General features: G+C 39.1%; 1 protein-coding gene and 1 long non-coding RNA gene across 3 annotated transcripts in view; one reads left to right on the top strand and one right to left on the bottom strand.

Annotated features, from left to right (window-relative positions):
• Positions 1-15,652, top strand: part of PLCB1 (phospholipase C beta 1) — a 673,888-nt gene that overhangs the window by 168,967 nt on the left and 489,269 nt on the right. The window lies entirely within an intron of this gene.
• On the bottom strand, positions 8,424-15,002 carry LOC144298800 (uncharacterized). The gene is made up of 2 exons (XR_013365684.1): positions 14,764-15,002; positions 8,424-8,539 (listed from the first exon to the last, which is right to left on the bottom strand). It is a non-coding gene; the product is annotated as an uncharacterized LOC144298800 (long non-coding RNA).

Genomic DNA, 15,652 nt, shown 5'->3' with positions numbered 1-15,652 from the left:
TGTGGCTGTGTGACTGTGCAAAACCACATAACTTTTCTCTCTGGGTTCCATGTCCTCATATTCTTCTGTATAAAAGGGGGTGTAGGGTGTACTCTTTCATCTTTGCTGTCCTTTCCAGCTCTCAGTGTAGACGTTGGACATTCTACTTCCCAGCTCACGAAGTTTCCCATGCCTACCAGTCTTACTTCCACTGTTACTGGGACTTGCCCCAAGGCTGCTGTCAATGGAGGAGAAAGGAGCTAGCTCTAGGCGGAGGGAAGGAGCTGTGAGTGTTTGTCTCAAGCTCCCACAGCCGCCAAAGTCAAATGCGAAGGGCAAAGGGCAGTCGTAAGTGATGGAATTAAATATTTACCGTGTTAACTATGACCACTCGTGGATTTCAGAGAAAGCAGACCATATTGACTGAAATGTTTCGCTCCAGTTTTTCTATGCTATGCAATCTTGACTAAATTTGCCAGCTCTCCGGGGGCTAAATGCTATTCAGCAACATTAATTTCTTTGCCTACTTCCAGTTACAAGCAATTATAATTTTGGCAGTTTTTACTCTTCTTGAATGAGCACTTGTACATTTTATTGATATCTGGCAGGGCTCATTCCCTCCCTGCAAACACTCACTTACAGTTTTGATGCGAAGTCTACAAAGTGCTTGAGCCACAGATCCGCATTGCTGGGCATTCTGTGGGAAGATGTTATCATGGGATTCTCTGGAACAGAAGATTCCAAGAAAGCTGAAGGGCGTTGGTTTTTCTGCCTTCTTGTCCATACCTTTGCCCTACCCTGACAACTGGTGAATCAATCAGTGCTGGTAAGGTCCGAGGTACAGGATCACAATCTCTTCTAGACAATTCCCTCTCTGGGAGTTGACATTGCCAACAGAGAGCCAGCTTGCACTCTGGCAGCACACATCCAATCTAGTGTTGATTCCAGCATATAAGACCCAGGCTCTTCATTCCAATTTAGGAAAACTCTGTAGGACCATCCCAATTCAGAATTCCACTGGGGTTGGCTGAGACTTCTTTGACAACTGTTCAGAGCCTAACTTCTCCTTCTGCCCCCAACATTTTTCTTCTCTCCCCATTCATTTGCTTCAACAGGTGCTGATCCCATAAGGATTCCCTAATAAATGCTTGTATAAAAATCTTTGTCTCAGCGACTACTTTCCAGATAACCAAAAGTACAGCTGCAATGACATGGAGGGAGGTCAAGGGATGGGAGGGAGAAACATCTGCGGTGCAAGCTACCTGGGAAATTGAGTTTCTTTTCCCATTTATAAAATGGATATTGAGAGATCCGTTAAAGGCAGCTCCGTTAGTACAGCCCTCCACGCCCTGCTGTAGTCACAAATGCTCTCTTTTTATCCCCAATGGCTTTTATCACCATCCATCTTATATAATTTGCTCATTAATTATGTTTCATGTTTTTTGGCTTACTTTCTGTCCACCCTATGTCTTGCCCACAAACAGTAATGTAAACCCTACCAGGACAGAGATCTTTGTTTTGTCCACTAATGTACTAAAACACATGGAAAGTTTCAATAAATACCAAATAAATGAACGAACAAGTGAGTGAAAAGACGAATACAGGGTGGGTGATCGTTGGAGAGTCTGTGCTTACAACGAAGGTGAGTGGCAATAGAGGCTGACTGATATGACAGAATAAAGTTGAGAAGTGATTCTAACAGCTTGGGGCAAGGAGACCACCCAAAATGCTTTTTAAAAAACCAGAATGTTCTCAAAGTTGAGGTTACATCAGATTCATTGGTGGAGTGAATACACATTCTTGGACCCCACCCCCACGTGTCTGATTCTGGAGGTCTGGGGTCGAGCCCCATGCTTTGCATTTCTAACACATTCCTTTTTTTTTTTTCTTCTTTTCCTAACACATTCCTAAGAGATGTTATGCTGATCTGGGGTTCACACTGGCTTAGAAGAACTTGCCACTGGCTTCGCCCCAGGTTTTCAACCTTATCCTCTGTCATCATCCCCCACGCTCACCTTGCTACCTTCACCAACATCTCTTCCCAGTTCCTCAAATTCATCAAGGTCTTCTTTGAACTAAGCAGTTGGCAAGAGCTATTTCTCCTTACCTTCCTCTGGCTTTGAGATTTTTATGCCTTTGGGATCTCAGCTCACTTGATAAGACCTACCTTGGGGAAACCTCCCCGTGCCTCCCAGACTTGCAAAAGATCCATTGTGTGTCACTGCAATAGGCATTCTGTAATCAGAGCTTTGTTTGGGTAATCCCATTTCTAAGGAATGTCTACCATCCTCGTTTGTATATGTGCTGCTGAAGTGAGCACTCTACCATCCTTGTTTGTGAGCTCCATGGTGGCAGGGACTGCCTCACTGTTATCACAAGCACTGTCTCCTATCACCTACTGGAGTGCTTGGCACAAGTGAATACTTTGCAAATATCTGTTGAATGAGCAATTTTGCGTGCGCGTGCGCGCGCGCGCACACACACACACACACACACACACCTATAAGATCCCATGCAAATATGTGAAATTGGGGAACTTGCAAATTCTTATCATAAAATGAACATGCAAATTCTAAGGTGTTCCTATCTCCCAATTGTGACCAGATGGTATTTGTAAAGATGAGCTCAACACCCAACCCAGATTATTGTCAAAGTCTTTTTTGGTACCTGCTATTCATTATTTACCCATCTTGGTTCTGTTTAGTAAGGTTTTTGGTGTTTTTGTTTGTTTGTTTTCATTGTAGAAATAAAGAATAAAATGTTAATATTCACCTTGTAACAGAACATCATAGTTTTGAAGGCAGTTATTGAATAACTTGTTCATCTGTCACTTTTTAGTTTATGTGCAATTCTAATTATTTCTCCTTATTTTCCTTGGAACACTATTGGCTCCACTTACTTTTCTTTCATTGAGAATACATTAAGAATATTTCTTTTCTTCTTTTTTTTTTTTTTTTTAATTTAGTTTCTCAACTACTATATTGGAATGCAGAGACCAACACTAAGTTTGGAATTCATAAATAAAATGGGAGTACTTATCTCTGCAATACACCTTAGCACTAATACTAGGTTTTTACTTAAAATAATTTTTTTGGTAAGTTTTATATGGTTTATGTGACCACCAAGATTAAAAAACAATTCCTCGGGATCCCTGGGTGGCGCAGCGGTTTGGCGCCTGCCTTTGGCCCAGGGCGCGATCCTGGAGACCCGGGATCGAATCCCACATCAGGCTCCCAGTGCATGGAGCCTGCTTCTCCCTCTGTCTGTGTCTCTGCCTCTCTCTCTCTCTCTCTCTGTGACTATCATAAATAAATAAATAAAAAAAAAAAAACAATTCCTTAGCCACATTGGAGATATGTATTTGTGTGTGTGTTTTTTTTTTCTGACCTTACAGTTCATTATTAAGTCCTTGTTTGATTTTTGGCAAGGTAGGGAGTGACTTTTAATGAATATAAAGCATCTGAATTAAGCTCAGTTTGACTAGTCAAATGCAGATCTTCTAGGTCTTCTGACCCTTCCATTTCAGAACATTCTTAATGTAATAAACTAAATGTTATTTTATAGAAACTATCCTTTTTCTTTAAAAAAAAAAAAAAAAGTAGTCATCGCTGATGTTAAAGCCTCACATTTTTTCCTTTTCCTTATTATGACTCCATGGATGATGATGGATTACTCCAGTGAAATAAAGACCCTACTCACTCAAAACCAAGGCACTGAATGTGTCACATGCATTGTATCACTGTGCCATGCTATGAAGAAATTAGCAGTGTTATTGAAAATATTTCCATCAGCAGTGCCTGGGTGGCTCAATCGGTTAAGGCTCAGGTCATGGTCTCAGGGTCCATGGATCCAGCCCCCTAGCATTAGGCTCTGCGCTCAGTGGGGAGTCTGCTTCTCCCCCACCTCTCTTCTTCCTCCCATCATTTGCACTTTCTCTCTCTCTCAAATAAATAAATAAAATCTTAAGAAAAAAGTGTTAGCACCAGATTTTCAGCGACAAGAGTGAGATGAGTGACACAGTATTTTAGCTGCCTGTATGTAGAAGAGTTTAGCATGATGCATGCAACGTTTTCAGTAACTATATGATGCATTAATAAGTGTTTTCTATAGGTCATTATTGTGTTGTAATAAATAAAGTAGGTGTGTTTTTACAGTAACATAGACACACAGACAAAAGAAGCTGAAGACTGGGAATCAAATACAAAACGTGGGAGCCCAGAGAACAGCAGTCAATATTTACCAAGTGTCTGTTGTATGCCAGACTCTGTTCTAGGGGACCACTTCTATTAGCATATTTTCCTTTTAGGAGGCAGGTATTAGGCATTATGCACTTCCCTGTTTTGCAGAGGAGGAAATTCAGGTTCATAGATGTTATCTCACTCTAAATTACACCACTTGTAAATGACAAGGAGATTGGCCTGCAGGCAGGATTGCTGTAGGCTCAGAGCCTCAAAAGCCATTGCTCTGGCGCTGCTGCTCCAGTTAGACTTCCATATGTGGTCACTCCTGTTACTCTGGCTGTCTTCCTTTAAGCCAGCTCTCAGGGAGACTAAACCATGACTTGCATATCATTCCATGAGCATTTTTCATGCCATTCTGGCTGTGCCCTGACACCACTCTGCACCTAACTAATAAGACTTTCCTTTGCCATCCATGTACCCATTATCAAGTAATGTAAAAACAGTTTTAACAAAAAATAACTTTTTCCAGCTTTACTGAGGTATGATTGACAAATAAAAGTTGAATATATGTACAGTGTGCAATATGATGTTTTGATATATACTGTGAAGTGGTTACCACCATCAAGCAAGTAACAAATCCAGCACCTCACAGTTACTTTTTTTTTTTTTAAATGGTGGAAGCACTGGAGATCTACACTCTTAGCAAATTTCAAGTATACATTATCCTTTACTGTAGTCATTATGCTGTATATTCAGTCTCCCAACACTTATTCACCTAGGACTGAGACTTTGTACCCTTCCATCAGTGTTTCATCTTCTCTCCTTCCTCCAAGCCTCTGATAACTACTACTCGAAAGAAATAAATGAAGTGGAGATCAAAGGGAAGAAGGGAAGAATAAAAGGAAAGGAAGGGAGAGGAAAAGTCAAGAAAAGGAAGGGGGGTGGGAAACAAGCATACTTCCTGCTCAGTTTCTGGTGCATCCACTTATCTCTCTGCACTTCTCTGTTCACACGCATTACTGAAATAAATTATTTAGGTAGTAAGCTAATTTTTCGGTGTTCAGAGAGGATGGTACACAATTGCAACAAATTGTGAAAGTATTCTCCTTGGTATTTTTTATTTGTATGGCTGTGTACTTGTTCTCTTTTATAGTAAAATGTAAACATATGTGAGAGAAATTCTGATTCAAAGCAGATTTTAAACCAGGTGGCCCTTTTCCTGCTCCTAATTACTATTCATCAAACCCCTTATATCTGCCCCCCTCCCACCCCCGCAAGCACTTCATAAATGAGCTTTCCAGTCCTGGGTTCCTCATATAAACTGCCATGTTATGCTATGTGTTTGGTGTATGTTAATGAAAACTGACTTTTAAAATAAACATTTTTGCTGCCCTGGAGTTTAGGAGAGACTCTGAACCAACCAGAGGGGTGATATGGGTTCTGGGATGGGAACAGTAGGCCTCTGATAACAGGCCAAAGAGGGCAAGGGGTCCTTTAAATATTTTATTAATACTCCATAGTTCTCAAAAATCACATTTTAAAACCTCCATTGGTACAAGGTCCCCAACGAGATTAGACTGGCTTTGATAATAACACAAAGTCTAAAACTCTGTTACCAAGTCACCAAGATGTATCCAAATAAATAAAAATCCCCAAATAAAGACCATCACCATGTATCTGCTCTGCCCTAGCATGGTGTTAGGGAGAACTTCAGCTACCATATCAGACATGTCAGTGCCCTGTCCATACTCCCTTAGCATCTGTTCTATCCTGCCAGCTTCTTGCTATAATTACTTGAGACTTTCTGTCTAAGAGATCTCTTTGGCCTCTGGAATGTTCTCAGTCATGTGTTCTCAGCCATGTCAGTTCTCAGCCAGACTGAAAGTGAACAAAAAGTTAAAGACCCTGGAAGCAGCCCTCCATCAATTACAGATGGGCTTTGGTAGCAAAGGACCCCAAGCCTTTTGGCTTTCAGGTGGGACAATCTGAGCTTTGCTCTCCCCCACAGGACTGAGCCTCATTACCAGCCCCAGTTATCTGTTTAATTAAACACTCTTTCCGGGTTTCCTTCACTTTCCTGACTTGCATTGGCATTCACCTATCATTGCTTCCTGGGATCATTTTTCCCAGATGACCATCCTGCACTCCAGCCTTTATCTCTAGTGTGTTCCTGGAGGAGCCCTACTGAATACATCTACCAAAATACTCCAAAAATTAGATTACTGAAGCCATCCTAATTATTTTATTAAAACTTTCTTCCTGTGTGGAGCACTTGAGTAGCTCCATGGTTCAGCAGTCCAACTCTTGATCTCAGCTCAGGTCCAAATCTCAGGGTTGTGACTTCGAGCCCTGTGTTGAGCTCTGTGCTGGATGTGGAGCCTACTTAAAAACAATTTTTTTCTGTGTTTTTCTTTCCTCTGTCAATGCTTTTCCATTTCTCCTTTCCCCCCTGAATTCTAAGGTTATATAGTCCCATCTTACAAAGCAAAGTTCTTTGCAATAATGTATAAGGAGTACCACCAGCTAAGGAATAAAGTATAAAATAGAATAGGTGGATAGAATATAACACTGTAGAATATAATACAGGAATCTTGTAATTCTTGTGGATGGTGCCTTCAAAAATTCACTAAATTTTAAGACAGAAGATGCTTATGAATATAGAATAAAAAGATACTCTACAAGCATTTCTTAAATTAGTTTTTAAAGAGACTTACATCGTCAGACACTAAAACAAACCAAACTATTTATCTAGATCAATGTAAGGTAACTCTCAGAAAGTAGAAGAGCCCCAAAATTTACTTCCAATGTTTTGAATTTAAAATGACAGGCAAAGGCATAAATCTGGAAGAGCTCCTTAAAATTCTTTGCTTGGTAGCGTGGGCAGCCTACATGGTCTGTCAGAGAAGGGAAGTAGCTGTTACTGACCAGGCATGTGTTGAATTGTTTGGGGCTGTACCACATGTCAAAGTGTGACAGAACTGACATAAAAAATATACCTCACATTGTGTCGGAATTGAAAGGAACAGCTCTTGCTCATTAGAAAGGCGAAGTTTTTTTTTTTGTTTTTTTTTTGTTTTTTAAAGCCTCCTGCTGCAGTCAGATCTCCATCCCACAGAGTGAGAAGGGTTTCCAGTCAAACCCAGCTCACTGACTCCTTTGAAAACATATTCCCAAGAGGGCTCTGATGCCAGAATGAACTTTGTTACACACACATTTGCAGAAGTTGGCCATTCTTCTCTTTCTTATATGTTTTATGTCCCTTCTAAAATATAATCATGGATACTTTCAGTTATAGATAAGGTTTTTGTGGAAAAATATATCTACTAGGTACATAATGTTCCAGTTAACAACTGATGGGTAACATATCACCCCAAACTTGGTCTCATAAAACAGCACAATCATTTGCTGCTGTTCCCTATTCTGGTCCTAGGGGTCAGGTAGGCCAGTGAAGGAGGGATCACTGAGGTCTGCTCACCTGAGGCTCTTGCGTCTGCATCCCTGTCTCTATGTCCTCTTTCCATATAGACTGATCAGCACGGTGGACTCAAGATAGCTAGGCTTCTCACCTGGTGACTCAATGCTCCAAAGAGGCATGCTTCAAGAGAGAGAACCCAGGTAGCAGCTGTGTTGCCCTTTAACACCCGGGCTTCTGTAAGTTAGCAGGAAATCACTAAGGTGGCTCATGTTTTAAGAAGAGACATAGATTCCACCTCTTGATGGAGGGATTGTCAAGGAATCTACAGGCCTTTTTAAACCACCATATTTAATAATGATTCTTTTTCATCATTACATTGTTGTCAGCTCAGCTGCATCTGGCCTAATAGCATGCTCAGTCATGGCTGAAAAAAAATGGCTAAATTAGTATGTCAAAATTATAATATAGCAACACTTTTGCTAATGTTTATATGTGGTTGAGCTGTTTTTTTAAACATATTTATCTAGAGGAATGGGTTAAATGCGGGAACTGGAGATTCAGAAGGAAGGTGTTGACTTCTAAATCAGGAAGAAATATGTACTCTTGCTTTTCTTTGTCAAATTCAACGGACACTTCCGGTGACTTCTTTAAGCATAACACTGGGCTAGGTTGCTGTGATTAATACAGTGAGGAAAGGAAGCTTTAAAATTATGTACAGGAGTTATTCCTAGGTCCTTCAGGAGTTCACAGTCCCAAAAAAGCATGCATGCATGAATGTGCACATGCGCGTGTGCACACTCAAAAATCATCGACGATTATTTAACGCATCATTACAGAGGTCACACCAATGAAATATCACTGAAAGACATTTATTTAGTTTTGATGTTCTGCAGAAATGTCAGGTAACAGTTCCCAGCATTCTCCCACTTCATACTCCTTCCAAAGAAACTGCAAACCACAGGTTCTGTATGGAGCAGAAAGGCATTGATCACATCAGGCAATAAAGACCTGGTTGATATTTTTTCCGCACTCTAAATTATGGCTTATATGTCATAAATATCATACAAATGTTTGTGGAATGAATGAGACTTTACATAGTGTCACTAGGCAAAACATGACATCGGCAGATCTTCTATCAAAGGACTGGAGACCTCCTTGAACTATTTTGAGACAGAAGTATTGAAGGAGATTAAGAACATTCATTTCCTCTCACTTTATTTTATGAAAGTGTAATCGATGCTAAGAGGCAATTTCTCATTGGCCTTCAGTGTTATTTTGCTCTCATGAATGCATAAATGTCATAAATCCCAACCTATTTACAGAATTACTTCCTCACGCAGGCTGTGCTTACTTGTTTGAATCTTTCCTGCAATTATTAAGCAATTTTACTGTCTTGAGTTTCCATATGGACATAGGGATTAGCTAGGTGTGGCAAATGCTGCCAATATTCCACTTGTATCCTTCATAGCCACTACTATGTTCTAGCATGGCCATTATCTGCAGTTACATGCCTGCTGTATGCTACTCTTTATTTTTTTCTCGAAACTCTAAAGTCTATTATGCTAGAATGTGTGGCAGCCCACGTGCCACAGAATGTTTATGACCATAAGACAGTCCTCAAACAATGACTTTTGTGAATCAGTGTATAAATGCCTCAGCTCCCTCCTACCTTGGACATGAAAACTGGGATACATGTTCTACTCTGGCTCCTGGAGTTCTAATGTGACCTCCCTGAGGGCGTACAGAGTTGTATTTATGGATGTCACACTTTCATGGGCTTTCTTTCCCTTTCTTCTTTACTTTTTCACTCTTGTGCTAGGATTTTTTGAGGTTGTCTACCAAAAAGAATTCCTGTGCTCACATCCTTGTCACAACTGATACTTCTGGGGAAACCCAATCTAAGGTCCTATGACCTGCAGTGCTTGCTGAGTGTTTGCCAGGTGCCCATGTGCACTTTCCACTCGGGGAGATTTTCCAAATAATTTTTGAAGGATGAAAATGGTAAATGAAAGTTTTTGATAATATTAGATGCTGACACAGTAAAGATACAGACAGATTTTTGGGTACATTCCTTGTGACATGCTGCATTTAAACAGATGTTTTCTTCTTGTAACAATTATGATACAAACAATTAGAAGACACCAGCTATTCACAGGAGTGGAAATCATGGGAATTAATAGGTGACACTGAAAAGAAGGAACATTTCAGGTAGTCGGCATTGAATAAATGACTCAAAACTAGAGCATAAATTTTCTTGGTTAGATAAATGTCATTGAAAAGCAGGGTTTTCAATTTCAAGTTCCAGGTTTGCAAGGGAAGGACTAATATTCTGAGCTAAATTGTTGCATTTTAGACTAATATTCTGGCAGTCATCTCTGGTAAGCCTGTGAGATAATGGTGTTGGATTGTGATCATCCCACTGTTTTATGAAGTTATGTTTCCACTGGAAGATTTCAAATATTTTAACAAGCAACACTTGCTTTATATGATTCATTCCATTCTTTTTTTTTAAAGATTTTATTTATTTATCCATGACAGACACAGAGAGATGCAGAGAGAGAGGCAGAGACACAGGCAGAGGGAGAAGCAGGCTCCATGCAGAGAGCCCGACGCAGGACTCTATCCTTAGTCTCCAGGATCACACCCTGGGCTGAAGGCGGCGCTAAACCGCAGAGCCGCCCGGGCTGCCTGATTCATTCCATTCTTAAAGTTGTCCTGCTTGGAGTTAACCCACCATTTGTTCAAACAAGTTTTTATTAGACAACTTTGGAGTCAGAAACTGACTTGAAAAAAACAATGGCTTTTTTTTTGGGGGGGGGGGTGGTGCCAGGCACAGGTCTGAAAAATTTATCCTGTATTAATGCATTTATCATATATTCTCACTTAATTCTCAGAAACTCGTTTAAGAGAAAATTTCATATATTTTAGAGATAAGGCTCAGTAGGGTAAAGTCACATCTTTAAGTTAGGTGCATCTGATTTGGGCTAGGATTTGAACCCTGCCTGTCTCTAGAGCCTATGCTCCTGTATGTGAGGCTCTACCTATGGGTGTTCTTAGGAATTCCAGTTAAGTGGAAAGCAGAGCGAACAAACAAATGCTTATTGGATTAAGCCGTGTAGTAGAATGTTCAGGAAATGCTAGAAAGCACAGAGTATGAAAACCTGGACTTTGCCTGGGGGCTTGAAAGCTCTGCAGAGGACAGTACCCTTGACCTGAATTGGAAAGGACGTAGCACATTGGACAAGCTGTTATTTGCAGGGAGGAAAAAATTTTAGAATATTTCTAAAATCTGTATAAAGCTACAAGTACTTCTGCCCACTTTTGTAATCTAATTAAGAGTAATTAAGAGTTTATTCTTTTAAAAGAGATTTACCCTTTAGGGTTGTCTAAGTAAATATTTTGCTCTCTGTTAAGTGTTCTACTTGGAAGTGTAAATATCTGCTGATGTGTTTACATGTGTCTCTCCAACATCAGAAACATTCCTAACCTATTTTCTTCCAACTCTTGACACTAAGTATTAATTCTCTGGGAAATTTTGGAGTGATACATTAACCTCTACAGAATAGATTTTTAATACAAAATAGATTTTTAATTTAATACGATTCTGGAGCTAGAATGTTTGCATTGCAGCCCAGCTCCTATGGAAAGCAGAATAATCCTGAAGTCCAGAGTAGGCAATTTGAAATTGTTTTAAAGCTTTCTAGGAATGATAGGTTTTGATTTTCCTTGACCTATGACTTAACCAGTCTTTAAAAAGACATTTCTTTCTCCTGACTTAGAAAATTGTTCTTGGTGCAGATTATTTACTTCTTCAAAGTTTGGCTAATGACTTAGTTCAACTCAACCTATGAAATTTTGAAGCTACAAAGTACCTATTACTAATCATATCTTCTGTCAAAGCATTTGTTAATGCCTTTTCCTTTTAAAAAACAAAGCTTTTAAAATATCAGAGCCACAGTGTATCTTATTTTTTTATTTTATTTCTGAGAACTTCCTGAAGGTTCTCAAAGGTATACTTGGTTATTAAGGGCGAAACACAACACCGAAGCAAGACTGATATTTGCCGCAATGTTGACATGGCTTTTTTCATGTTAACATCTGAATCAGTGGGCAGTTTAACCCTACTCTATGTGGTTATCCAGGTATTCTAGTTTCTTTTATCTTGTTCTACCATGTGTATGCCAGAGTTCATATGGCTGAACATGGGTCACAGCACCATGTCCTCATTCCAGCTGTGGAAAAGTAGAAGAACATGGATGGTGAGCAGTTTCCTTTTAAAGATGTGATGCAGAGGGACGCCTGGGTGGCTCAGCAGTGGAGCGTCTGCCTTCGGCTCAGGGCGTGATCCTGGAGTCCCGGATGGAGCCCACATCGGGCTTCCTGCATGGAGCCTGCTTCTCCCTCTGCCTGTGTCTCTGCCTCTCTCTCCCTCTGTGTCTCTCATGAATAAATAAAATCTTAAAAAAAAAAAAGATGTGATGTAGAATGTTAATATATCATTGATGCTCATGTTCGATTGGCCAGAACTTAGTGACATGACTATGCTTAGTTGAAAAGAAATATGAGAGATGTAGTCTCTAGCTCAGTGGCCAAGAGTCTATAACCAACACTTAAAATTTGCCATTACCAAAAGGGAAGAAAGATGGCTCAGATATTGGAGAACAATTAGCAGTCCCTGCCATAGAGGGCCTGTTTATCCTATTTTAGTTTGGTGAATGTAAGTTAAACTAATTTTTCTTAATGCAATTAATGCAATTTCACATTCCAGCTTTTTAATGAACTGCTGGTTTACTTTAGACCCCTGATATTTTTCTGAGGCTTTTCTAGCTGGTAAATTATTTCACCCATAGTTGAAAAATTATATTGTCTTCTCATCCTCATATAAAACTGATTATCCTTTCATTCATTTCACTAACTACAAATATGTATTATGTATATATATTGATGTAGTTATATATATTTGAATATATATTATGTATACATATCTATGTAGTTATATGTACATATACAAATAATTATATACTATACATGTACACATAGAGTAATAGACATACATGTACACCTCCCAATATGACTAGGGATAATTTTTCTTATATTGTTCACCAGATCTTTTTTCTCTCATTTCTCTTATGGAATTCCTTGATCATAGCTTTAATGTGATTCTGCTGTTTCTGCAGAGTGCTGAAAATGGAAGGAGGAGGTAAATGCAGGAGTTGTTGGTATCTGCAGCCAGCTTCTCTTTTCACTATGTTGGCTTTTCTTATCTTAATTTTTAAGCATATGACTAATGTTGGCTTCTTTTTTTTGTTTTTTTGTTTGTTTGTTTTTGGTTTTGTTTTGTTTTTTGAGCATGGCCTGATGGTGGTCCTAACCATCCATTTTAATTTTTACTTTTATTGTTCTGCATTATTTCAGTTGGTGTGTTTTATTTGTTATTTCTTCATTTTCAAAAGATACATAAATGTATCTTTTAAGTATTGTTATATAGGAATTACATAGTTTTATAAATTAAATATATCTATAAAACAATAAATTACTACTACTCCCCTACTTTGCAACTTTGGGTATATTAAAGTTGATGGCCTTTTGAGTTGATGGTATGCTCTGATACAGGTTCACCCAAATACAATGTCTCTAAGAGTTCTTGCTGATCCAGGATTTCTAGAAGACTTGACTTCCTAGAGGATGGGGTGAGGAGATGGCTCAGAAAGGAAAATGAACTGTAAACCTAATACTGTATTCTGGCCAGCTAATAATGCACATCTAGTCAGTTGACTAGCTAGATATGCCTACGACAAAGCACTGAGTGCAAAATCAAGGAATAGCTGCCAATCTTGAACAGCCCCAATTGTTTTCAAAATTCAGTGCCAAATCAGAATGCAAGATTCAAGTGATAATCTAACTTATTACTATTACTCCGTCAGTTAGCTTTGAGATGTCTTAAATGACAGTATTTAATTTTGTATTCCTGTATTTATATCCAATATTCTATAAGAGGAAAAGTTTAGTGAAACTGTTTTACATATGTCCCCATTCACCCTCGCCTCTTTCAGACAAGACTTCTAAAGCGTTTACTCGCTTTTCTAACAAATTTGTTTGGAAATGGTTGAAAGCCTTTTAACCGGAGTACAGTCTGTATTTTGTCCTATCAGCCTGAAATGGAGACGTGTTTTTATCTGCCGCATTTGCAGCCATCTCTCCTTTTTGCCCTGCATGCAGGCAACTGGAACATTTCTTCCTTTCAGCTGCCAGAAATGTCAGTGATCCAGGATCCTCTCTGAATCTACCATGTTTTGTCCCATGTGCAATAATAGTGCCACTACTAAAGACAATGGCATCTTCCTCTGCTAGATGTACAATAAGACTGTTCAGCATTGTTCCCTTATTAAAGTCATTATTTGGTTCCCTTATTAAAATCAAGTGTGGTTCACTTCTAGGTCCCATGTGTGCAATGCTCAGAGCTGTGTCCCAGCATGTTCTTCAGTTAGATCTCTTTAACCCTGCACTGGCCCACCACAGTGTGACTTCATGAGGACTCTGCCTAATAAATTTCATGAAATCTCCTATATAGCAGAAATGCATATTAAAATAAATATCACTTAAATGTTGGTAAAGGAGCTGTGTTTCAGGTCTCCCCTTTGTCATGAAAAGCTGACATATTTTGCACTTGAAAATAGGAAAATAGGCAGGTGACAAGCAGTTCTTTAGGAATAATTCTTTCCTGAGGCAAAAATCACTTAGTCACAAATCTCCCTCCCCTTTCCCTAGTAAAAAATGTAGGATACAATGATGGGATTTTACAATGAATGGATACAATGGTATCAAATCAATAATAATAGTTGTTAATTAATTGCTTATCATTTGCTGAGCCGGTTAGCACTTTACGCTGTTATTAACTCAATCATTATAGCAACTATAGAGGGCAGATATTTCTTTCATTTTCATTTTTAGATGGGAAGCTAGAGCACAGAGAGGATGAGTACTTGAACCACATCTTACGGGTATAGCTGTAAAGCTGAGATTCAGCTGATTCTAGAGCTTGTGTGCTTAGCTATTGCAACAAGGATGTGGTTTTTCCAAGTGTTGCATATAAATGCTCCAGAAGCTGCAATTTATAGCCATTGAAGAGTCATGCTCTATTAAAATGGAGTGTTGCATAGAAGGCTCTTAAATGATACTTTAGCTTACTGGTTGGGAGTGTCTGTCCCCCTTCTGCTGGTTCGGCTGAAGGTTCGGCTGCTGGTTCAATCTTCATGTCTCCTACCCAGTGGCTAGCTCTCAGTTCTGTAATTCTGAGGAACATACGTCACTCTCTGGAGCTCTCTTGTTTCTGCAGAAAAGGCTAGTTCAGGGTTTCTATTTTCTTGATAGCATGCAGGGTTTCCTGCAAAGTCAGCAGAGTGTTCTGCAGGTCTATTTTGAGGACAAACTCATTGGCACGTAACAGATTCTGAAAGACTGTTTCTGGGCATTTGGATGACATTTGTTATTGGTTGGGTTGAAGGAATATAATCTGAGTTTGTGATAACAGCATCTAAGTCCTTTGCTGTATCATATAGGATGGATGTAAAACAGAATGAAGTAAGGAGAGAAGTAGGAAGTATGATGCCATATTCTCATAGGGCATAAAGTATGTTTTTAGTATGTTGCATTTATAATATTTATTAGATGTTTCTTGAATATATGAGGCTGAACTTTATGAACTAGACATTTCTGTAGGTCAAAACAGCTAGCAGAAATTTCATCTACGTAATGCATAGATATACACAGATTCATATATACATATGTCTCTAAAGATATTTATGCTGCCAACTCAGTCAGTAAAACAAATAAACAAAGCTCACAATTACCCAGTGAGATTTTACTTGACTTCCAGGTGATATTGAAATCTTGCATCACTGAAATGAAAAGGTTGTTCTAAGAAGCCATCCTTAGGTTTTTACAATAGAAGAATGTTTCCGAGACAAGTTTGTTTTTGGCATATTGTGCCCACCATCACATCCTCAAAGCAAAATTTACATCCTGTAAGAATAAGACTCAATCTATGTGAATTTTTTTCCATATTAAAATCCATAGA

The sequence above is a fragment of the Canis aureus genome, chromosome 26 (assembly GCF_053574225.1).
Source record: "Canis aureus isolate CA01 chromosome 26, VMU_Caureus_v.1.0, whole genome shotgun sequence".
Classification (NCBI taxonomy): Eukaryota; Metazoa; Chordata; class Mammalia; order Carnivora; family Canidae; genus Canis; species Canis aureus.
The sequence above is the reverse complement of the archived record's forward strand: the minus strand, read 5'-3'. Positions and strand labels throughout refer to the sequence as shown.